Source organism: Neodiprion lecontei, chromosome 3, assembly GCF_021901455.1.
Source record: "Neodiprion lecontei isolate iyNeoLeco1 chromosome 3, iyNeoLeco1.1, whole genome shotgun sequence".
Lineage (NCBI taxonomy): Eukaryota > Metazoa > Arthropoda > Insecta > Hymenoptera > Diprionidae > Neodiprion > Neodiprion lecontei.
Window position 1 is genome coordinate 25,056,949 of NC_060262.1, and position 25,613 is coordinate 25,082,561.

Below are 25,613 nucleotides of genomic sequence, written 5' to 3' on the forward strand. Positions count from 1 at the left end.
TCATGATATGCGTATAACGAGGAATACAATACAATTTTCATCCATACAGTAACCCTTGCAGGGAAAACTTTTCACTGAAGATTATGGCCAAGCGATGATGGTACACGGGGTTCGGTTACATTTTTGTGATTAATAACTCACAAATCAATCGAATCATTTCAGTTAAAGTTTGGTTGACAAACGGATCTGCAGATGTTTCGGATCTCATCGGAATAGTTTATTGTTTTCTTTTTGCTATCATTCGTATCGCTCCAGCTTTCAGTCCAATTCGCGTAAAATGCACCTGCAGTTCGCATCTGTAATGAACAATATCCCCAGCTGTTTCGAAACGGGATCTATCATGTAGAAATTTTTCGGGTAGTTTAATTGTTTATCTCACAATCAACAATGATTACGAGGCTTCTATGTTCTAAAATTTGTTAATTATATTTTGGTAATCATTCACAAAAATATTCATGTATGGCGATCCATAATGTAGTTTTCAGAAACAATCGATTGTACTACCATTTTTTCTCCACCGTCCATATCAACCGCACCATAAATTACGTAATTCATTAAACTTTTCGGTTCAATTTCCGATTTGGCGCTTACGGGGATGCCTCGCCACCAAATCCATCGGTTCGTTTCGGATCATCGGGCAGTGAGTCTTAAGGCTTTGTCTTCGATGGGGTTTAATCGGTGAACCAATTGTTCACTTCGTTGGAAAGAATGATGACAGTTGACAATGAAACAGTGAACGATGACAGGTAGAGTGAAATGGAAGAACCGTGTGAAACGATTTCGCCACTTGTTTCGTGTATCTGCAAGTACCAAGACTTGAAATCAGAACCACGGTGAAAAATCATTAGCTTACCGTTTCGGATAAGTCTTATAATGAGTGAGTAGTGAATTATATGCGTTCGAATTTTCGATAGTGCTCGTGTTCAGCCTGTATGGGACTTGTGCTTTTGAATCGTGGTTTATCCTCATACATGACGACAGATGGCACGGGAGTAAAGTTGGATCGTACGTTTTGACAGGATATTGGCTCTCACTGTGCGAAACTCCAAAGGGTCTCAAGGTCGACACAAAGAGGCAGTAAATATTGCCAACGGATGGGTCATGGAGCCTCCTGGCACCTCTGAGCCGATCCCTTTGGAAGCCTGAGATTTCGGTATCATTTTATTCGGACGATCGTGTACACACAATGCGTACCTAAATCAGGTGAAGCTTTGTCTGAGGTGTTTCATTCGTCAAGGTGACAAGGGTGACGACCGTTATTGCTTTTCCACAATCATAGGTATTTTGAGTATTTTATTTTTGTCAAGCTGGTATGTTTTATTGTTAGGAGGAGTTTGACACTCGCTTTCAGTTAGGGTCAAAGTAACCGCCCGCACCGTCACGATTCTCGTTATAAAACCGTAACTAATGCGGATAGGAATTCAGACGCAAACTGCAAATTTTGGTGGTATAACTCAACTTTTCTCCATGTATTATATAAATTTATTGGGAGCGAAATGTAATTCAATCATAGTAACATACGTGCGATGGTGACATATTGACGTTAAAAATTAGTTACAAGGAGGGATGAGTCTTCGGAACTATAAAAATATTCACAAACCTGCTTAATCATTGCGAAGCTCGAACGTACCATCTTCCGTCTTTACAACCAGATTAGCTTGAGGAAAGTTTCGTGGGTCGTTCCTTGAAATTACTCGATTAAGTTATTTTGACACCGGGGCGTCTGCCCTGTCAGCATGACTCAGCTTTACACGAATATTCACGAGGAAAACGAGGAATCGAAACAGATGCTCTGAATGATGGCAGAGGGGATGAGAATGAGAAGTAACAAAGAAGAATTAAGACGGAAGAACCTGAAGGGAAGACGATAATCTTACTAATTTAACACCGCGCGTCCAATGGTCCTGTTATACTTTTTTCGAAAATAGACATGGACTCATCTTGAAATATATTAGGGCGCCGACGTCTCGATAGATACAGAAGACAGGAACTAATTCCGGCCATTATGAAAATAATGTTATCAATTACAATTAACTCTGTTTCGAGCTCAAGTGGCGTGCATGTAACGTGTGCCTAACTAATTATTATACATTTGCAATCATATTCAGCGCATTTGCAACATGTGTCGTATGTATCTGACCGTTTAGTATTGTAGTATAGTATAAGTAGCGTTACTTACGGTCGTTCAACTGTCTGTATCAGAGGTGTAACTCTGAGATTGTGAGTTTCTGTTTCGTAAATTACGTCCCTGTTCGAGGATGAGTCGAAAACTGTGGAATCATACCCGTGATATAAATTCATCAAGGGCTGAACGTTCTGTCGATATAAATGTCACTTGAGAAATTACTCAATTTTTTGAAAGCCTATTTTCCGTTATTATCAATATGAAAAATGATCGACTAAATTTTCTGTAATATCTATGGGGATGTCGAACTCATATCTCCCCATCGATTAATTATCCCATCAACTACGAATATAACATCTCGTCTGTTTATCCAGAATGATCTAATTCCCGGTATATTTCAATTTAAGTTTATACTGCATTCTGGGCGTTCATATTTCGCTTATCCAATTAAACCCACCACGTGTGAAAATTATAATTATTCGGGGTACTTAATTTTCACTTCAATCGCGAGTTTGCTGCATTATACATATCGGCAATACGGGTTTCGCGTGGGATAATTAATTCAGCTGATTGAAAATGTGAAATTTGAGCTTAACCGATTCTCGTCAATTTTTTAAACACGGAAATGATAACCAGGAATTTTATACTCAGAACTTTGAAATTTAGCTTGCGAGTTTCTGCCTTTGCAGTCTTGCAAAGATCGACCATTCCGAAGACATCGGAATAAATTCACTGGATATGTGGGACTCTAGAATTGAAAGCACTGACTGGAATAGATATAGAGCTCCGAAACCCATCAGTGACATTCAGTTCCAGTTTGAGCTACTCTATTTCCACTTGGGATCGCGCCGTGAACGCAAAAGTAAATCCACAATATTAGGTGGTGAAATTGCATGTTCGTTCTACTACTCAACGCTATTTACGTCCACCGATATTTTCGCTTCGTCATATCGGCAGTCGTTGTTTTTTATTTTATTTTTATTTTACACAATTTATGATTTTTCCTAGAGTTACTGTACCTTCGCGATATTGATCGCAAGAGAAGGGATTGAAACACCTGCCGTTCGTTGTGTTGACAGCTCAATTATCCGAACAATTTGTTGTCAAGATGTTAATAATTTTACTGTGAATGGGATTAATTGAAATAAATCTGTCGAGTTCATTTTGTATATTATGTATTGTATACATAGTATTCAGTTAAATTTCCATTCCCGTTCTCTCCGACAGATTAAAACGTTACGGTACTCGTATTTGTTTGAACTAAAGTAATTAGACACAAGGTTATGAAATATGATAACTTTACTTTGTTCGTAGAAATTCGCACGGAAGGGGCATTTCTCTTTGGCGATGGCATATTGTGTAACAAGAAAGCAGACTCGGTATTTTCGGGCCGAGCGTAAGTTTGCAATATGAGTCGTAGGTGAGTCGAAGACGAATATTGCAAATACGCGAGGTGAAAAGAACGTTGCCTCCTTGTTGGACACGATTCTTTACATAACATTTACGCTAAATGGAAAAAAAGAAAATGGGATTTACAGGGTGTGCAATTCGTAGCAGTAATGCCCACTAAAACCTCGAAGTTACGGATTTTTTTGAACATTATTACTCTTACAATAAAATATATAGGTACTGAGAATGTGTTTGAAACCCGTGTATTTTAAATGGGGAACGAAACGGTACGTGTTTTTTTTATTATTTGAATTTGATTTGGGGGGTGAGACGGAAAAAATTCGTCAACACTCTAAATATCGGACACCCTATTATATAAGTATAATATACGTATGTATTATCTGGTACGCATGAATTCTGCAGTAACTTCTTACGGTGATCAGTTTGCTGGTTGTACAATTAGTCAATCTAGCCAAGTCGCGCATGCGAAACGTGCTCCAAGATTAGTGGAATCCCAAAACGTCGAATATTTAGCGTGTGGTCGTCTTTGTGTATCCGAAATTCTAAGGGTCAGTTCAGGATTGGTGTCGACAAATTCCGAAGCAAGAAGCTCAGCCCAAATCCGTCTTCCCTTTCGGGTGATTGCACTCAATGCCGGTCTGTACATTCGCAGAACATCGAATTGATGTTGAAAAACGTGAATCTTCTTCGTCTGCTTTCTTGATTTCTATCAATGTAGCGGCTCAGAGTAAATAATTTAATTTAAATAAAATCGCCTGACTTTCTAATAGTCTTATGCGATTTGTTCACCGTTGATTTTTCTCCTGTAGAATTGCTCAATATAATTAAAATTTTACTACGGTAGCTGAAACAATTAGAGAACCCAGGCGGAAGTATGATTAAGAAATACCAGAGTAAAGACTACACGTCGAACGCACTCGCGTATACCTATGTATACTATATGTATAAGTGTTTCGTGAATCCGGGGCCGGCCAGTAAAGAGAAGGTAAATTGAAAACACACGTACTGCAATGGGTGAAAACGTCTCTGTGAAAAAGAGAAGTCAACGAGAAGTGGAGGCCAGACAAGGCTCGAGGTGCAGTGGGACTTGAAAAAATAAGCCTCGTAAAGGAGAGAAAATATGGAAGGGAAAAGCCGAGAACGAGAATAAGGGCAATTTGACGAGATTCTATAAGCCCGGTACACCCACGCAATCACCACAAAAGGTAGGAATGGAGCTTTTGTGATTCAGAGTAACGCGATATTCGCGACACAAATGGCTTTACTGGACAGGGAAAATTTGTCGCAGCGCGTTTTCGTATATTTCTTACGACGGAAATGATTGTGTGACGCATAAAAGACGTGCATCCATGCAAAAGTTTATTTTTATCATACGAAAAGAGAAGAGCGAAGACCTGGAGTTTGAACAGCGTGAGTAGGCGAAAAGAACAGTTCTTTTCTTACCTTAAGGTAAAGTCTAATGTTTCCAAGTTAATGCACTCCGCTATTTGCGGCTTTGTCCTTAAAACTCTGGGTGGACTTTGAGTCGAGCTTTCTTTGTCCTCGACAGGGGAACTTCCAACGGCGAAACGCCTTTCGAAGTTTTTCATCGATATACGCCAACGTGGGTTGGAGAAATTTGCATGAAAATGTGGTTCGCGAAAACCGGACACCCTTCGAGGAACTCTGTCTCTATCATACGGAAATAAGCTCAAATCAAGCTAACGACGTTTCGCTAATCACGGCTGTAAATCTTGTAAAGCGTCAGCTTTAAGTGCTGACCAAGAAATGTGCTCCGTGACCATTTGTTCGAGGTTTGAGGTCACGAGATAATGTCCGCGGTGTAAATCGGCCCGAGTCGCAAGAAAATCTGGAACGGACTTAATTGCCGGCTGCATTTACCAGACGTTGAACGGCGCCACCATATTGAGCGTTTCATGACAGCCACGTTCCGAAAGTTCGTAGAATTTTTAGATGTCAATCATTGTCAGTTCGATTTTTTAATTTCATACTCCTCTTCGTTTCAGAGAGAAACGAGAATGAAGGAAACTGTTATAATCACCCCAAGAATAAAAACTTGGGTTTTCACTAGATCTCGGCGTCTTGAAGTCTAGAAAATAACTTGATCGTTACCCAATAGACATCTGGATGCGCGCGTGTGTATGTGTGTGTGTGATCGACTTTTCGCCCAACGATATTTTATTAACAAAGAAATGGGTATGGATGACTTTGGTTTCAATTCATGGGGTTTTTCTTAACTTGAACCTGATAAGATTTTCGACTCAATTAGTCATCTAGTTTTTCAGTCAATCAAGTAACAAGATAAAAAATAAATTTCATTTGTTAATTTCTCGAGCGGGAAGTTCTTAGGCTGGTCAATCGAGGTTAGCCAAATTACCCTCTTGTTGGTGTAATTACCACACCGTTTTTCGACGAGCAAATGAATGACCCTCTTTAGGATACATTTCAGACAGACACCACATGGAGTACGAGGTTATTTGTCCTTTGAAACGGAGGTCCGAGAATCCATCGACCCTAATTGGTAGGTGTATAATAGACAATTAAAATATTTGTCCAAACACCCGTGTCCCTGCAGAATTAATTGTTTGAACTCAGGAGCGGATGTTTGGGGGAACAGATTCTAATTGTTCCCTTTAATTTTCGCATTGTCCCACTCATTTTATCTCATTCCGTGAACGATCGTGATGCAGAACAAGGTCCCGTAGGTTTCTTGAAATCATCTTGAAACGATTGTTCGACAATATCGACGATTTTTCATTTATCCGCGATTCGTGATCACACTCTCCTAAACGCATGTAGTGACTCGGAGGCCATTTTTTTTTTTTAAATTCATGAGAAAACACACCAGTGCACGAATCCGAAGAACTTTATTATTATCTAGTAGTAGCTGATCGAGTCTGATTAGCTTCTTACGTAAACCGTTGAACTCTCAGTCTGAAAGTGAACATTCCTCTCACGTCCATTTCTATATTAAAGTCTCGTCGAGCGTCCGGCGGTACTCTGTAGGTATAACTTTAACTTAAAAAATTGTCGGAGATAAGTTCACGTAGGAGGAATTTAATTTTCTTTAGCTCGTGCAGCTGGAACGTTACTGTTTTATGATTAATTCACACCAGGCCAACGTGATTCAGTGGGTAGATAGCCGCGCGGGTCTTAGACTCAGCTACTCCATCCACCTTCTTGTACCTATGCCTGTGATTACGACGCAAGTTTTTAAGTGTGGCGTTACACCGAGTAAAAAGTGCGCGACATTAGACGAGCAATTTCGATGGGGAATTTTTATTGATACCGATAAGGCTACGTTCTTGTGAATATCGGGCGATCGTTCTGTAACAAGAATTTGCAAATTTCTCGTTTTAAATGCAAACATGTTTTCACCAACCAGTGACGTATCATATCGGATAAACGCTGAGGCTGTTATTTTTTTTACGGAGATTCAGGAATCTCGATAGTCTGATCATTGAACGATCGATGATTGACATTCCTGGGACGTGCTTTCTGTCAAAAAATAGCCTGACTCCCAAATTTGAGTATTTCGGGAAGCTGCGATGAGCTGTAGGTCAAGAATTCTCGCCATCTGACGCGGTCTTTGAAATGGCTCGACCCTTTCGCTCGAGGAAATTTGATGCGTTGGTGAGTGTATCGGTGACCATTATACGTATACATACTAAACATATGTGCATACATATAAATATGCCGAATGCCGCTACTTTTGAACTTTATATCCACCCTCTTGAAGAACGAAAATATTGAAATATCGAGCGTACGCAGTGTGTAGTCGCCTCAGGGACAAGTCAGCTTTATAGTTTTCCACACCCGACCAACTTTGAGTACAAGTTACATCTACTAGCTATATTCTATTGTGTGTAGCATGTGTTGTCGCATTGGCATAAAGTGCATCGTTGTTCGTGCAAGTCGAAGGTTTTCGATCTGCAGGTACATTGAATGTAACGTAATTTTCTCCCTTGCATCTAACTTTCGCTAATATTCACCTTATACGTACCTCATTTTAATTTATTCGGAAACTGAAGTGATCCAGATTTGTTTGATTTGACGCAGATTTTATTTTGGAGTCCTCATTGGAATATGTATTTGGTTTTACATTTATATTGAAAAATAATTTGCACATGTTCTGCATGAACGATTAGCTAAGTTCTGATTGAATGACTCAACATCAGTCGCATCTGCGATTGTATCGTCGAGCAATAATACGGAAGATTTTCATTTTTACAATAAATCACCTAAAAATGAGCTGTCTGAATTCCGTAACGTTTGATTGATCGATGGGTTGTCCGGTAGATTTTACTGCCGTGCTTGAGCAGCTGTTCAAGCGTCAAATTGATCCAAAGCGGTGCTAACTAACTTGAGAAACCCGGACAAAGTTTTTTTTAAATGAACGGTAAATTTCTCGTTGACAGTTTAGAGTCGATGGTTTCGGAGCCTGTATTGGGTTTGCAATTATGATTTTTTCTGTCACAATTTCCGTATATATTACTGGCTCGCGCACCGAAGGGAATAAGCAAACTAAATCCAGCCACTAAAACCAGACAACATAATTCCGCGCTCTGCGTGGGCAGATGGAGTTTATCTGGAGGGAAAGTTAAGCTGGTAACAAGGATAAAGTATCTACTGGAATGTCGTTAAGAAATGTGGTACAGGAAGCTGAAAGTTTGCCGGGACTGGCGGAGAACTCGCAAATATCTCTACTTGAGCCTACTCAGCATCGGGTTCCAATTCCAGAACTAGGTGTGTGTTATATTTCAACCTCGTACGTGGTGGTTACAAGAGAGAAATTTCCAAGGCTATAATTTCACACTGTTCCAATTCCGTAGTGAGGTTTCGCCCTTCATTCCAGAATTCTATAACACTTTCCCAAGTGTGAAATCGAGGAAGTTAATGAAGGATAACATCTTGCCTGGTAGTACAATTCTGCATCGATCAACTTCGAATGATATTCGACTTGCAGACATCAAACGGGTAGTGGATCAGTATGGACTTTAAGTGGTGACCAGTTCAATTTTAGCAATTTGCAGGATGCATAAAACAATTTTTTTGAAAGCACCGCAATTCAACGGTAATTTAGTGCGAGCTCAGAATTCAGCTAAAGGTTATTATGCCGGATCAAAGGTTGATAGCTCGCCGTGAACAATTCGTTCTCACATCCTTGTTCATTCCTCGGGACGTACATACGTTCCTCAGTTCGAAGCGTTGTAGAGGCAGCCATTCTGGCAATTTCGCTGCTATAAATTATTGTAAACGTGATCCGAGTTTTCGGGTATATCGGGGTAAATAGTGAAATTTTAGCAGCAGATGTCGTTGGGGGGTGAAACTAGTAGTTGGAAATTGCTGAAACAACCCCCCGTGCGCTCATGTAATATAGCGAGTAATCCAACGGTTCAGAGAGTTTCAACTCGGAGCGGTGTTATTGTCAAAGGTTAAACTCACAGGTCACTGCATGATGAGGACATGGGATATTGCTGTGTGACTAAAATACGCGGTAAGAAAAGTTGGGGCATAAATCACTCGGCGGTCTTTTTGGCTGGCGAATCTATCTTACTTCCGCTTTACCATGCAGCCGTGCATGTACATTACAAGTATATGATGTGGGTGGAATAGCTTGTGGAAATGCAGCGGCGGACTCGTCCGACTATGGCGGTTGGCGATCCTGCTGCAGAATTTGAACTAACTAAGTTTACGCTGGCTTCGAGTTTCCATCCTCAACTTGGGGTTGAGATGTTCAAGCGAGAAAGCGTTTGCGCCAGATATGTCGCCGCAGGTTCGCCAGTGACTGATATCGGTGTCCTAGCGTGCATTTAACAAGGAGAACAACATCCGTGGTACTTACGAGTATATCAAAGTTATTTTCAGATAAGGGTGTGGGTATTGCCTTTCTTTATTTCTTGCTTTCTTTCTTTCTTTCTTTCTCTCCCGTGCCGGAGTATCAAATTCCTCTATTCACGCACTGCCGCCTCCGTCGTTTAATGGATTTGTACCCCAAAGAGACAAGCAATGTCGCAATATCGGGTGTCGCTTTTGTTTAGACCTTAGTTGTGATATTTCTGAAGGAAAAACACGAATGCGACGGCCGCCGGTGTAATCATAATAAATTTTACACATAATTTTCAGATCACGTCGGTCGGTGGTTTTATTTATTCCTTTTTTTCTTTTTCATTTCAACTTGTTTTTCTCGAAAGAAGGAGACTGAATATCCGTGCAAAGCATCGGTGATTTTTAGGATGAATCGACCGGACTGTCTGAAATAAAAGTTGGGAAAAGAGAAAAAACCGTTTCAAAAATATCCATCAATATGTTATTTACGCCGATGATGACTGAGGACGAATCGAACAATGTTTCTGCTAAGTGATTAAAATGAATCTGGCCAAATCTTGAGACGATCAATCAATGAAATTGTTCACAGTAAAAGAACCTTCGAAATAATTGAACTCTGGTGTTTTTGATTCTGGTTAAAAAACAGTTTTCGAGGTTGTTGATATCTTAGCTCGTGTTATTCGAATTTACCCAAAGATGTTTCGATCTTGTTCATTATTACCGGTGCAAATGTTATTGCTGGAAATTTCTCGAACCGTTTATTTTTGTTTGCTAACTTTTGGTTCAGACAGGCTGAATAATCCTTAAGGACTAAGCGAGACTTGGAGGAATCTCCGTCGCAAATGAATAACGAAAAAAACTTTAATGTGTCGATCATCTGAACCCACCACGCGGTCTTTCCATCGAGCAGAAAATCGGGATACCTATAAAATTGAACGTAAATACTGATGAAGTGATATGTAACGTATTCGTATTATGGTTATCGTCTGTGCGCAACGAGCGTCGAAGGAATTGCATATGGCCGATGCTGAGAGTTTCGTTTATGGGCTAGAACGTACCGCGTATATAATTTCATGACAGGGAGAAGCTGAAAAATATTTCGACCGAAACTGGCTGCCGTAACTTGAAGCTCGAAGTAAAAGGAAACATGAGCTCTTATGTCGCAAATATATAAGAATTATGGTAAGCCTGAAGCACTACCCGTATGGGTCTTTCCTTATAAATATTCAAAGCCAGTTTTGGCCAGCCCCTTTGGTACTTTCACCACGGATACTCAACGTGCCCTCGTAATATCAAAGAAAAATAATGATAAAAAGCAAAAAGAACTGCAAATGTCGTGTCATTAATTTTTGATCGATATTTATTTAGATACGCAACAATTCTATCACAATATGCGGGGAGAAGTGGTACGAATCCGTTCGAGTTTTCTCCATTGAAAATTTCTATACAATTATGTTGACTACATGTACTTACAATTATACAATTTTTTCAAAATACACTTTTAGATAAAGTAAAACATTTTACAACATACTTGTATTAAAACTTCGTTTCATCATACATTGACGGCATTTGAGTGATTGTATGAACGTAGATTATAACAAGTTACGTAAGTTCGTGGTGCACTGTGTTCCAAAATATCCGTCATCTTTGCCATTCTAGAAAATCAATTTCTCAAAACTCACGACTGAGATCTTTATTTCGGTATATTTATCAGTATTTGTTAAAACATACAAGTCACTTGATGCGTTGGTTCGGTAAATTGTTATTTCTGGGTACTACTATATTTATTATTATTACCGTTCACGTAACTTGAGTTATGAACCTTGAATAATCCGAATATGTTTTGTAAGCTCATACCGCAATGAGTTGTATTTAATATACTACAGCGTTTCTGCCATGCGGTAATTAATCCTGCAGGGAATGGTTGACCCTTGACCTTTTGCGTGTCGGAAAATTTGTTCTTATTTATATACGACTACGCCAAATGTAATGAGAATCATAAGATTCCAATTTGCATCGAAAACAGGGGTCGGAAAATGAATGATTCATCGTCTCATCGGCCATGTCCGTACCATTAATTCGATTTGGCTGCTAATAGCGAATAATACTTCTTCTAAAGAAAAGTACGGATAGAACTGTTCAATGAATTGCACAAAATCCGGGTGTATTTACGGGCATGGATTCTGGGGGTGGTATAACTTACTGCAGGCTACAAATTATACTTAATTGTTATGCTTAGATTAAACTGTCCGCAATAATGGGGCAAAACTAAATCGTAATTAAAACACATTTAACCTGATTACACAAATCTGAAAATCCGAACTAAAAATAAAATCATAGTCAGACTAGGCAAGCCAAGTGAGGTATTTCCCTCGCAAGTTCATTTGAATTTGGATATACTGCTTGAAGAGGAAATTTAAAATTGTAATTGTGCGATCGGTAGCTCGGCGAGTGAACAATCGATTAAATTACTCGGCGCGCTTATCCGTCCAAATCCACTATCATAGATCGCAGATTATCCACTTTAATCGAAATACGAAACTTCGTCTGGCCCCTCTTTCCTCACCAATTCGCATCGTGAGAGTCCTAGTTTGGAAAGAAATAGACCGAAGAAAGACCCTGCCATCAGCGCGGATTTGTCCAGAGACCGCGAAAGCTTCGTAGCTGGTGTATCCAGCTAGGCAAGAAAGTAAGTCTCCTGACGGTGATTTCGAAAACTTTAACGCACTTCGCGAGGCTTGGGTTGAGGCCGCAAGAATTTATAGGCGGCGAGGGAAAAGTGATTTGTGTCTTTCCGAGAGTCAGGTCGCATCCACGTAATCCGGCACACACTGGAATTCGCCCGATGGTTCAACTAGAGGAATCTACCTTGGTATAGTTCCTCTCCATTAAATCATGGATCCAACTTTTTATCGCCTATACGCAGGCCGCTTGCCGTGTCACCTTTCGTTTTCTCAATTCGTGCGAAACCAACGTTGATCGATTTGACCCTTTGAGCTTTTGCCCGGTTTACGACTTGCGATTACTTCTTCTTGTCATTCGGGTTTCGTTTGGTCTGCAAGTTCACTTTGCGGCATTTTGATATGCCTGATTTTCACCTGAGACAATTTTTGTCACCTTCCATTTCTTCTGTAACGATGCATAAAGGCTGTTTTCTGAAAACGTATCACTTTCCTTGTAACTGATAATGCTTTTGCAGGAGAATATTTGCCGAAAATCTTGTTAACTCTGCGAACGTCGCGAAGAGGGATGGAAACCTGTCACGCGTCGAAACAAAGGCGGGTATTTTACTTCCGACAGCAAGTAGTTGGAATACCCTTAAGATTTATTGCGACTACGTGCCGAACTCTTATCGATCGCCAAAGTATCTCAAAGAGCAATTGCTCGAGAATTACTTCGGCTTTTCGTGCGGTTGAAAGCTTTTACAAAGAAAGAAAGAAAGAACGAATTTGGAGCAAAGCGACTTATACAAATCGTCGTGTGCCAGATGGTTCGCGTTGAATTTCACCGAATTGCAAACTCTGACTGGGAATGGCTGGTGAAGGTGAAATTGTTGCTTTATAATTATTCATACCTGCACAGAATGCTTCAGCTTCTACTGCAGATCGACAGTGTTGCAGGCCGCGTCTGCGGGGAAAAATTGTCCAAAATCTCATTGGCGAGAGTTTTACACTGTAAAGCGAGGTATCCGTGATAAATTTCAGACTTAAAGCGTCTCGGTCTTCTTGGAGAGGCAATTCGTTGCCGTAAGTGGAGCTATTAGCAGCTTTTACCTCTCACCTATTTCTCCTCGAGTTACTCGAGAGACTGAGTCCGCGGGGTGGATTTTGCGCTTTTACTTTTTTCCCGCAGCTCCAAAACTAGAAGCACGCGAGGTGATGATTTGCGGAAAAGAGGCTTAAGCCAGAGTTATTCCCATCGTTTCACCCGTGCCGCGATCTGGAAATGGCAAAACGACATTATGTGGTAATTTCCACAATCTTGTGTTCCCTGGGATATATACGCCACGCGCAAATCGATTATACCGTGGGTTCTCCATCCCCGCAGCGACTGTCGTTCGTAAATTAATATTTATTGGTATCCGGTTTGCAGTCTCACTCGCTTGTGTCTGCCAAGAGGGTTAGGCAAAGCGAAGCAATTCCTGACACAGTCTAAACACGGAGAGTCGTCGCCATGTTGGCACCAATCAGTAACAATTCAAAAGTCGTCTCTAAAGAGCTGTGCAAATGCTTGTTTGTACTGCGAACGGTTTGACAAATATTCAGGGAATTCCACCGTCAGCTTTTAATTTCCCTGCGAATCGAAGGGCTTCTTTGACGCGCCTCGTCTTTCGGCCGGCAGTCGATCCACCGGACCAATTTTGCTACCCTTTGAGTCCCATTCATATGGAGATCAAATGCCAGTGGCATGTACAGCATTCGGCTCGACCCTCTACAAACGGCCGATTGTTCTGCGATCCAGGCCGCCGATCGCCTGTCATCGAGATTCCGCGTCATCTCCAGAACACCTTGCGAGGATTCCACTATCTCGTCAACTCGACGCCAAAAAAGTTCGAATCAATGTTTACCGCGGTCGCAGAATATACAACCTATCACTTTTTAACTGTGTTGACATTGATTGATATTTAAATGATGGATCGTCGTTGGACGAATGTTCGTTTTCCGGCTCCGTAATCATGAGTAATGCCTCGTGACTACATCTAAATTTTAATCAGTCATCGGTTTGTTAACGGTGTTTATCGAATCCAGCAAACGAACTTGGTCGACCTAATTCAATCGTGATCAAGTTAACGAACGAATTCAGTCTGGCTTTTAAAGGGATTCTAGATTTACTGTAAAAGCAATTGCAGCTTGATATTCTTGTCGGTATAAACCACTGGTTAGGGTTGTTAATTTTTGCGCTTGCCTGTGCATACTTGTTAATATTCACGTTTGAAAACTCGCTTTTTCATAGCCGGATAAATTTAACTAACAAAATCACAATTCTCTTCTGATTGATTTTGCTAAAGTGAAGTGTATAAATCTGAAAAATTTTAACATGTGCACGAGAATTTGATAAGCTTCGTGTATTTATTCCAAAGATCATATTACACTGATTTGTACATATTCGTACGGCTAATTTATATCAATCAAACTATAATCTCGCGAATCCAGTAACATTTAAGATAGTGTTACTGGATATATTATATTCCGGTGAAATCAATAATGTACAAATGTTTCCGAGCGTGAAGTGCGAGTTGACATCTGTCAATTTCTGGAACGCATAGGTGCGTGTGTCGTGTAAGTATATCGGGAAAATCTGTTTCGTGTATTTCTATGTATTTTAAGCTTTCCCGGCACGTGTTTGTAAATATATTGTCTAATATCTGTGACGTGTGTAACATTGAGTGAGCGTGAGAGTGAGTGTATTTAATTCGCCACGTCTCTGAGCTGGTACAATTTATCAACCCATGATCTCGCATTTCACATTTTTCTTATGCTTATCCTTGGTCCGATTGAGTAATTTTTATTTTTACCAAACGACAAGGTAGCATATTAAATGTACAATCTTGCTTCTCCCGACCCTGAAAGGACCTTTTCAGCGACTTAATACCGAACTCTTAGATTCTTATCGCGGAACCGTGAAAGCTTGGGCTTGAGCTTCCACCTGTACCTGAGCTTGCCTCTCCCCTTGCTGCCTCATTTATTTGAGCTTTTATTCCAACAATCTCTTAAACTTCTTGTTATTCCAAATTTCCTGCCACCCGTTTTTCTCGTCTTCGTTATTGCCCCACAACTCGTACCGTTCTTCTTTCTTTGAACTCCTCTGCTCCTCCTCCAAAAGCTCAGCATTATCTGAGTGAGCGTTGTGATTATGTTTGACGTTATAATTATCCTCGGCGTTCATACTTATCTGCTAGTTGTAAGTAATGATCGGGGCGGGACCAAGCAGAAATTCCGGCAAAAAGGTGACTCGATGTCTCCGGGATGTTGTGACGACGGACGTTCGTGATCGCGACCAGAATTCCGGGGGACTCTTGAGCAAGATTCAACTTCTACCCAACATCTCCGCTCAGAGTTAACTTGGCGTTAGCGTTTGCGTGGTAATATGGTGCAGAAATACCATTGTTGAAAAGCTCATTAAACTCTGGAACTGAATTTGGCTCACGAGGCTGCAACGCAGTGTTGGGGTTGCCATTTAAATGGACATTCTGATTTACATTCGCGTTTAAATTTTTGTTTGCACTTACTTCAGAGACATGAATTACGTTGGAACCAGAACTTGGCAACCTTCTATGTTCCGAGTTTGGTCGACCGATCCAAGCTAGTGAAGCTAACGTCGAAAAAAAATTGGTGTTTGGTTCCTCGTTTGACTGTTTTCGTAAAAGTTTGAATTCAAGCTTAGATTTGCATTAGCTTGCAAGCTGGCGACATAATTTACATTCGATTTAGAACTTTGGAGCTTTTGGAGGAATTGCCGTTCCAATCGCGATCCTTTGAGCGAAATGACATTATGCGATTGACTTCGTAGCAGAATCGCTTTTTGCATGAAAATTGATTCAAGTTCTGCCATTGGCAGAGGAAATGGACGCTGATATCCAACGTCGGGATTTTTATCCCAATTCCAATTATGATTCACATTTGCGTCTGAGTCATCATTGGGATTGACGTTCGTGTTATGATTTATGTCCAATTCTGCATTAACATTTGCTTTTGAGATTCTTTTTTCACCGATATTCCATACGTTGCTGTTATCGTTCACTTCAAGTCTCCTTTCCTTCGACGAGAAAATTGCGTTTGATATCGCTCTTCACATTCAATTTACTGTGAACCTTGATGTTTCTATTTGTATCGGCATTCCTCCTTAATTCTTGACGTTTGTCCGTCTTGGCCGGAGATGAAAGTGCTGGTATTTCCGGGCGTTGAGAAGGTATTGCAACAGGTTGAGATTCAACAGGTTTAATAACTTGAGAAGCATGCTGCTCAAACCCTCATGCAACAAGGTGATCTGCATTATTGTTCACTTCTAAATTGTGGTCAACATTGCTATTGATATTATGATTTTGTGAACCTCGAGATGACGCGGGCGTCGTCGACAGAATTTCTTTCGATACGGGCTTTGGCAGCGTTGCGTCTGTTCTATGTTCTTGGATTAGTACATCTAAACTTGGACCTGGTTTTTGAAGCGTATTTAAATGTTCGTTGCGATTGATGTTACCATTGCTATTTCAATTGACATACTCTGTTATAAAAAGGGTAATAATTTCCAGGTGAATTCGCGTTCTGATCAATACTTCTGTCGCTATCAACGTTTACAATGCTGTTAACATTTTGATTGGCGTTTTTGTTCACGTTTATAATTTTCATATCATCTACAACGTCATTCGTTTCGGGAACCAGAATAATTAGCTTCGGTATTCCTTTAGTCGGTTCAAACGGAGATGCGAATTGATTGGTCGGTATTTTCGAAACCTCATTTTTCATGTTATTTTTCGTGTCGTTACCAATGCTTAGGTTTCGCTTGTTATTCAGGTTTTTTAGAGTCGGTACCCTTGATATTGTGGTCTCTCTCATTTACAATCCATTTTCGATTGTATTAGTACTTGTATTCTGATTCAGGTTAGAGTTCACATTAGCGTTTGGATTCCTCTGATTTTGGGATGGTATCTCACGACACCTCGTAACATCATGGGCCGTGTGTCAACGATGACGGCATCCCGTCGTCAGGTTTTAGGGCTCTAGAGATTGGGGTTGACGTTACTATCAATGTTTACGTTCATGTTTTGCTAAAAGCGTCCGATGGCTTGCTCTCGCGTTGTTTCCCAACTTGGCTGCATAATAGTAGGCTCGTCGACTTGAAGGGTAGTTCCCTCGACTTGGGGCGCACTCGTCTTCGTCAATTCATCAGTTTCCAGTTACTTTCTCGATTGTATCGGTAATCGCGTATTGCGGTCAACGTCATTATTATGATTTTCGTTGATATTTGAAACTGCATTCACCTTTGTATTCGTATTTATATTTTCGTTAGCATTACTCACGTCCGGCTGCCCTGTAAACTTTGACATTGGTAATGTAACATGTTGTTGAACATTCGGAAGCAGCGTTGTTCAAGTTACAGTTTCGCCGTTAAAATTAACATTTTTATTTAAATTCATGTCACTATATATTCACTACGTGATGAACATTGCTGCTTTGAAAATTATTCAATGTTTTCAATATTTCCTTTCCGCATTCTTCATTCTCATTAACCAGTTTTGACTGCATCTCAACTATATGATTTGATCAATTGCGATTAACAAGGGCGGCGGACGTTTTTTCGACACTCACATCAGGCTTTGTTGTCGATAGTTCTGAAAGTGGTGCGCATTCTTGCACAGCATTAGGCTCAGGATCTTCTATGGATTCTGGAGCTAAGATTTCTGGGGCTTCGTTGATTGCTTTGCGAATTGCTTCTTCGGATACTTATTCCGAGCTGTCTGGCACCTCTTCCTCTCCTTTTTCTTCTTCAAGAACTATGTACTTAGTCAACTCAGGGTCAAGGTTTGATATTTGTTCAATCTGGGTCCGAGTGGGGTGGTAAAATTTCAGGTCCAAGCATATCGCGATAATATTCATCAAAGTCTGAAACTGACAAAGTACTTTCTGATGTCTCGAGCAAATCAGCATCACCACCCAAGACCTTATAATCCGGAGTGACATAATTTTCGGGTGAATAAATCACTCTGTACAACAAAAAAGGTTCACAATTACGTTTGCAGACTAACTTTACTTTGAGCTCTTGCGAAGGGTTTTCCCTACAATTCACCCTGCCAGGTATGCATATTTGCTTACAGCCACTCCAAGGGGCGTGACAAATCGGTCCGTCTCTTTTGCATATCAGTTACGGTCTCCTGAAAATTCTGTGACATCTACGCGTCGATCTTATGAGTTTTTGTAGGCCTTGGATCATTACGTCACCTTCGATGCGAACGATCGGATTAAGCTATGTTCGAAGTAGTTCAGGGCTCCAGGCGACAAGCGACTCGTCAAATTGATCAGGACTCCGTCAACTGCGTTCTTCAACGTTATCGTAATCGATGTAGGAATGCCACCACTCGATTTCAAACTCCGGATCTCCTTCGGGTACGTCCAATAGGCACTCCAGGAAGTAATATGGACATGGAAATGGGAGACGACAGTCAGGAGGGATAGGGATACAAATTGGGTGACAAAGGGGGAACAGAATTGGGGCAAGGTGTAGTCGGGCCATTATTCATAACGTTGTGATTCACCTTAGACTTGTTCTCCATGCTTTGTATAGATTCCATCAGTTTGCCGTTGAAGTGTGGCCGGGTTTTTTTTTTGATTGGGTACAATCGAACGCAGAACGGACACATAGTTCTCAGTTATACCCTAGTTTGAATTCTCACCAATTGCATCTTCTTCTATTTCTTCGAGTGCTTCGATATCGCTAACTTCGTAAGTATTACCCAGAGTATTTCTCATCAAATTTCGAAATTTAAGCCTCGAGTCGTTAGTGCTAAGTCATATAAATTTATTATCGATGTAACATTTTTATTTACATGCAAGTTATTGACACAAAGATTGTGAAAATCAAAATCCGAGGTATCGTGGTAGAAAAAAAATTTGGTAAATTTATTGCTCTAAATGTCATTCCCTCACCTTGTCCCTTAGTCCGAGAACAATAATGAAAAAGCTGTTCATCTCAAATAAAAAAAATATTCTTATTGATTAAATATTGCTAAAATATTCGAATACGAGTGTTAATTGTATGTAAAAACTTTTATTTCACCAAGCCAAATACATAAAACGGATAATTAATTTTAAACATATGGCCCGCAAAATAAAATTATTCCCTCACCGTGTTACTAATATTCGATTTATGATCGCATCGGATGAGATTTGTGAACGCAGCCTTAAGTGTTTAAAACTTGGCAACACTCCTAACATGTTTGTGTGGTGGTTTTTTTTTAACACTAAAATGAGTTCGTGCAAAAAAAGTATTTGGTTGAAATTATTTAAAAGTTACATTTTTCTTCGTCATTACATCACTCTACGTATATAAAGGTAAATCAGTACATATGCATATGTTTTAAGTTTTTTTTTTATTACGTTTTGGGAAGTGAAATGCATACACAAAATGCTAAATGGTTTCTGTAACTTTTGTTCGAGTTCGTCATTCCTTCACGGTCATTTCAGCATTATATTTAAGAGCGAGGGGGATGACGATTGTATGAGGGCATGATTTATGCAATATTGTATATCAATAACTTTATATAAAATTGTCGTCTGGACTTCTTTATTGTTTTTCTTCAGCTTAGATAACATGTTTTTTAATTTTCAACAGATATATAGGGGAAAAAATGGCAAGACGAAAGAAGTTTTCCCTAATTTTATAATTATGTCAAACCTATTTTTCTATATGTTATATACAAAAATATGGAAGATCGTTACTTTTAAATAGACCTTATTTAGTCAAACTTTGGATTGCTGCGATAAAAAATGTTTTGCAAAAAGTTTTGATAAAATTTCGAAATTGATGAGAAATATCCTTCTATCTATTGAGCAGTCGTGGCTTGTGCTAACCATCTTTTGATCAATCTCTGCACCTGTCAACTTCGGAGGTGTCGCTTTTCGCAATTTGAAATCAGACTCCGTCGCCTTGTCAGGTAACTCGATTCGTCGGTTGTCCTTGAAACAAAATCACGCTTTGTCGATTCCTTGAAATCGAAAAATTGCTTCATAAAAATCGGTTCTATTGTACATTGAACATTAGATCCAATTTCACTAGCCTCAGATTCGGCTTCGCCCCTTAATTGAGGCTCTGGTGATGACGGCGGCAGTTCATCGTCAAGAACGACGGTTTCCTCTCCTCCGGGAAAAGAGTCGTTAGCCTTCAGTACCGCTTCCAAGTCCACTCGTTTTTGCTGATCTTGCTTAGCGTTCGAGGGTTTCTCAGTCCCGGGGGAGAATTCAGTCCTTGGCCTGTTTCCGGTCGGCTTCGTCGAAGCATTTCGAATATTGTTACACGTATCTTCACTCCATCACTCCACTGCTTCATTCTTGCTCCATCAATATTATTCATTCGTCCGGTTGTCAGAGAACCATTGTCGTTCGAAATTTGATCAAACATATTCTCGTTAAGGGGAGATGTCAGCAATGGCTGATCATAGTCGTCGTTCCAATCGATCGAACGGTCGTGAATTTAGATCTTAACGGCGCGCTAGGCAAATATCACATCATATCATACATACATAGTATTGTTAAGATACCCACACACGCAGAGCGTGTAACACCACAGGCATACAGGATTATCCCCTCCCCCGGCCATCTCATTGTCCACATATATACTTGAGCTCTATGAATTGTATTCATTCGTACTCAGTCTACTGAAGCGTCCAGTCCGGAATAAACCTTGTTCTCCATAAGATTGCCTCTCCCGAGTTTCATTTTCCTAACAGTATTAAAGTTCGAAACCAAATTTTGGATGTTCGGATGTCGGATGTTCAGTAAGTGACATCACCCAAATTTTTTTTTCTCTCTGACGTCATCGATCTATAGTACCTAATCAGCTAGCCGAATTCCTCAGTTTGGAAACAACCGCGCAGTAGAGCGGACGGATGAGAGTCGCGCTCCGCAAATTTCGAGTACCGGGAATTGTCTACCTCCTGGATCCTGCGCTCCGGGTCCGCTTCCTCGTGCACCTCGAGTTCCAGGACAAGCGCTGCGTATTTTCTGCGCTCAAGGTCCGCTACCTGGTAACTTTTGACCTTCACGATTAATTTTCCGTAATTCTAGCTGTTCAGGTCCTCCACCTGGTGGATCTCGACCTCCAGGATTTGCGCCCCGTAGTTTTGGCTGTCCAGGTCCTTGACTTGGCGACGTTAGACCTTTACGAGTAATTTTCTGTGGGTCCTGCGCTCCAGGTCCGCTACCTGGTGAAACTCGGCTTCCCGGACTAGCGGACTAACATTTATTACCCATTGAACAATCTTCAAGCAGCGAGGGCGTGAGGTATCTGGTAAATCTCGTATCATCTGGTAAAACACTGACAACGAGTGAGCGAGCGCACGAGCACAAAAATCAGCTACACTAGGCATCCGACCTATTTTAAAGCTGGTCGAAAATTAAAATTCCTGGTAACAGATGAGATTTTTCCTTCTGGGTACCTTCGCCAAATACCAGACCATCCTAAATTAAAAACATTTCAATATTTTTATGAGCAAGGCCTCACTAGATTTTCTGTTGGCTTTCGATGCTACGAATCATTCTTCACTGATAGTACACTGCGTAAAAATTATAAATTTGATTAATTGCTGTGAATTTTTTATATTCAAAGCTTTTATCTGACACATCGTAATCGGTACAATCTGATACTCAATTCGCGATACGAGATTGGTGACGTAAGTTTCTCGCGTAGAATCGATTTTGTTTTCGTTACGTAACGACCTAACACGCGTTTGTCTCACAACCAGTAATATATATTTCTTCAAGGCGAAAAAGCAATCACCGCGTTATTGGTCCGGTGATAATCCGGTCAGTCGTAGCTATCTTGCTTCATCGACTCGGACGGTGAGTGTAATTGAAATTTAGACGCGGCAATCAGCAGCAGATCCAGAGTGGGCATAGACACAAGTTTCTGTGAATTTAATCCTCCTTTCAATTATCGTTGAATCTTAGCGTGAAGATAAAGAGTCCGCGAAAGTGATCAAATCGATGATTATATTATCAGCGCACTAGCCGATGTAACCGAAAATAATTCAAGTGATCATTTCACTAAAGCTTCGGAATAACGAAGCATAAACAATCAGGAAAAATTGTGATAAAACAAATCCGCGTATTTACCAAGGCGAGAGTAGCCAAAGTGAGAAAACTCAAATCTATCAAATTCTACTTACCGCAAGTCAATTCGAGTCGAAGGCGCGAGTGTTGCTAACGATATAAGTGCCGCTTTTATTGGTACATTCACGGGGTTATTAGCCATGCCGCATTCCGGCCCCTTAATCGACTGTCGCTTATCGCCCCTTCAGACTCTTTCTCTCTATTCAATACCCCTTTGTGCAGTGTTAATTTCGAAGAGTGCGGACTGCTGACGTGCCGCTTCCTCTGAGGCGAAAAGTCATTCTTATAAAAACAAGGATTTCTATTACGGATCGATATTGTTCACCTAAGTCGCGGTACCGATCGTAGCTTTTATTTATTTTCCTCGCCAGCTGCTTCTTATTTTGTCTTTTATTTCTCCGGCGTTTTCAGCCGAGAGTCGTCAGGATTCCAAACAAATCAGCAGCCAGCTCTTATCTTCATTCGTCCTCGCACTAAAAATAATGAAACGGCACGTCTCTATCTTATTACACGATGTCCTTCGCTACGGGTCTTTGTGCTCATCTGGCCTTTAATACGAGGACAGAATTTTACTCCATAGATTATTTACATATTTACATTAATTGAAATACAAAATATTAACACGAAATTGATTAACATTTCAAAATTTTTTTCAATCAGTCAATTGCGTTATTTTTCATTCCCCCTGTAGAGGTGTGAAAGTGTAAAAGAACTTTGGCCGCGCGTAGGTATATCGGGATGAAAATAACGTTCCTAAGACCATTTGTTCCTTCCGTTTGTACACGTCAAGTTATATGAAGACTCTGAAAAGGAGGGGAACGGTATTGCCTTTCGTTCGCGTCGGGAAAAATAAGATTTAGAGTTTTCACGGTTGATATACGTAGGGTGTAAGCCTCATATGTATACCTCGTGCGTATCTCTTTAATACTAAAAGCTTTTTTAAAAACGAAATGTGAGTCCGAATAGCAGTATTTCATCCCCGACGAACACATGAGGAAGGTTATTTTCCAACGGTTGAAAAGTTTTGCTGACATTTCAGCGGACGTAAGAGAGTCACAGGACTGCTCAACTTTGCATTTGTCATTATCTCGTGTACCGTACATAATTCGAATCAAATTGTATGTTTCCAATGTTTGATTTAAGATTCGTATAATATTGATATTACTCGCCGTTCATCTCTGCCAAATTGGTTGCAATGAATGTAAAAATTGAATATTCGCGAAGGCGACTCATCAACGTACTACAGCATACGTTGGTAACATTGAAAACTTTTTAGAAAGCTTTGGCTCTAGTCAGAAGTAAACCATTACAGCCTAGTTTTCAGTGACACTTAAAAGTAGCAGCATAGTCAACAATTCCTTAGACTGAATTAATACGTACGTTTTCACCATAATCCTCTCGCGATTGATCGTTAATGCGTTTCTAAATTTTGGAAACATTAAAGACCGTCAGAGCATTGCCTTACTTCAATAGTTACTTCATATCAGCAACTATACAGCTTGAGAGATGGTTTCTAGGTGGATGAAGCCCAGGAATCGAGGATCCAGTCCCTATAGTCTAAATTTTTCATGACGCGATTGGTCGTTTTCGGTTCATATATCCTCGATCGAGAACATATAATGGGTCGAATATATTTGTATTACTTACTAACAAACTGTATGGCAATATCGCCATAGAGGCTCGGGTTAATAGTCGGGACCACGACACTCGATGAGCTTCGCATCGTGGTAGGTAATCAACGGTAACCAGTGTGTCTAAAATTTGTTGCAATATCGTTCGAAAAACTTTGTTCAAATTGTCGGTACATATATTCACTGCGCGTGAGTATAATTCTTTGTTTTTCTCCTTCTTGGCCTTCTTTCTGTACAATCAGTGGAACTTTTGACGGTGAAATAGGGGATGGTCTAAGCGCGTGAGCGAATAATAAGAGGGTTCGCATTCGAGTAAAAATGTGATTGAAGAGGGGAGGGAAAGGGACGAAAGCGTAAACGTCATAATCTGTAGTCAGACGCGACTTGAATAACGCTGGCTTTCGATTCTCCCCGCAAGTATTGCTCTGCTACTCCCAGGACTCTTTCAGGTTACGAGGTGCGAGGATAATTCAACCCCTAGGCGACCGACTCAGCGATAGAAGTGCCGAGAAGCGTCGGGTAAAGGTAAAAACCGAAAATTGATCGAACCCATTTTCACGGTTGAAAGCCGGGAAATGCGGAGGCACCGCCAAGCATTGCGACATTGTATCATTTGTTTGTTGATTCGGTGATACTTTCCATTTAAACGCAGCGTTAGTCACACTCGAGACAACTAAGTTTCCCTATTTATTGCTAAGTTTCAGCGATGCTAAACGAAATGACATCCAAATTTGTTTAGTTTGGCTTCATCCTATTCTGGAAAATCAATTTATAAACAATTTTTCGACACAGTTTTTCAACCACCCATCGTAATTATACTCAATGAATTGTAGGTACTATTTTTCATAGAAGGTATGTAATTTAAATCTTTCTTGTTCACTTTCGCATTTGAAACGGTCAGATCGGACAGATATTGATGGGTGGTTCGACTCCGCGCTGTCTGTCTCTTAAACGGAGAGCGAAGTAGTTAAAAAAGCCTGGAAGCTCCCGGTACGGGCAATCAATGTTCCATGCAATCAACTGACTCACTCCCATTCGCAGGCACGTACGAAAATTTCTTTTTACATATCCGAACCCGACTGGTTGTAATTTCATGCGGATATCAATAATCGAAGATTGACGATTGAACAGGCACTTTCGTGTCTGTCGCATCAGCACGCACGCAAAGTTATCATCCATCTTCGAAATTATTCCAAATCGTTGGATCTTTTTCACATGGAAAATGCTCGAGGTATACCTCAACGATTTTCTTCATTCTTTCATTTCTTTCCGTATCAATTTCCCCTCGTAACGTATTTCTTGATTACTAGTTCTTTTCTGGTTATACAAGGCACGAATCTCAAGAAATTTCTATCTCTGTCGTTTTCACGGATAACCATGAATATTAGCACAAGGGAAACAGCTGGAACATGAATCTAGACGTCAGACGCGTGGGAAGACGTATTGCTCACTTTTACTGCACGACGTGTACCAGTTAAACTCCTGGAAGTCGTATAAATATTTACATGCCCGATAATATCGCGAGTGATGCCGATGCGCCGTGTAACATGAAAAATTCTTGAACATTATATTCCGATGAAAATGATTTAGGCGAAAATTGTTTACGATTAGCTGACGGAATAATTCACATATTTTTTTGTAGTTGGATAAAATTTTCTCTGCATTAAACAGTTTCGTTGTGGCATTTAAAAGTTGGCAATTAACACAATCGATTTTTCAACATCTTCTTTCCCCCAACGCAACTTTCGTAGTCGAAATATAAACTGATTCCAACAAATAAATTCATGTACGAATTTC

General features: G+C 40.4%; 1 protein-coding gene across 3 annotated transcripts in view; it reads right to left on the reverse strand.

Annotated features, from left to right (window-relative positions):
- The window catches only part of LOC107226816 (tachykinin-like peptides receptor 99D), a 129,138-nt gene that overhangs the window by 34,638 nt on the left and 68,887 nt on the right, over window positions 1–25,613 (reverse strand). The window lies entirely within an intron of this gene.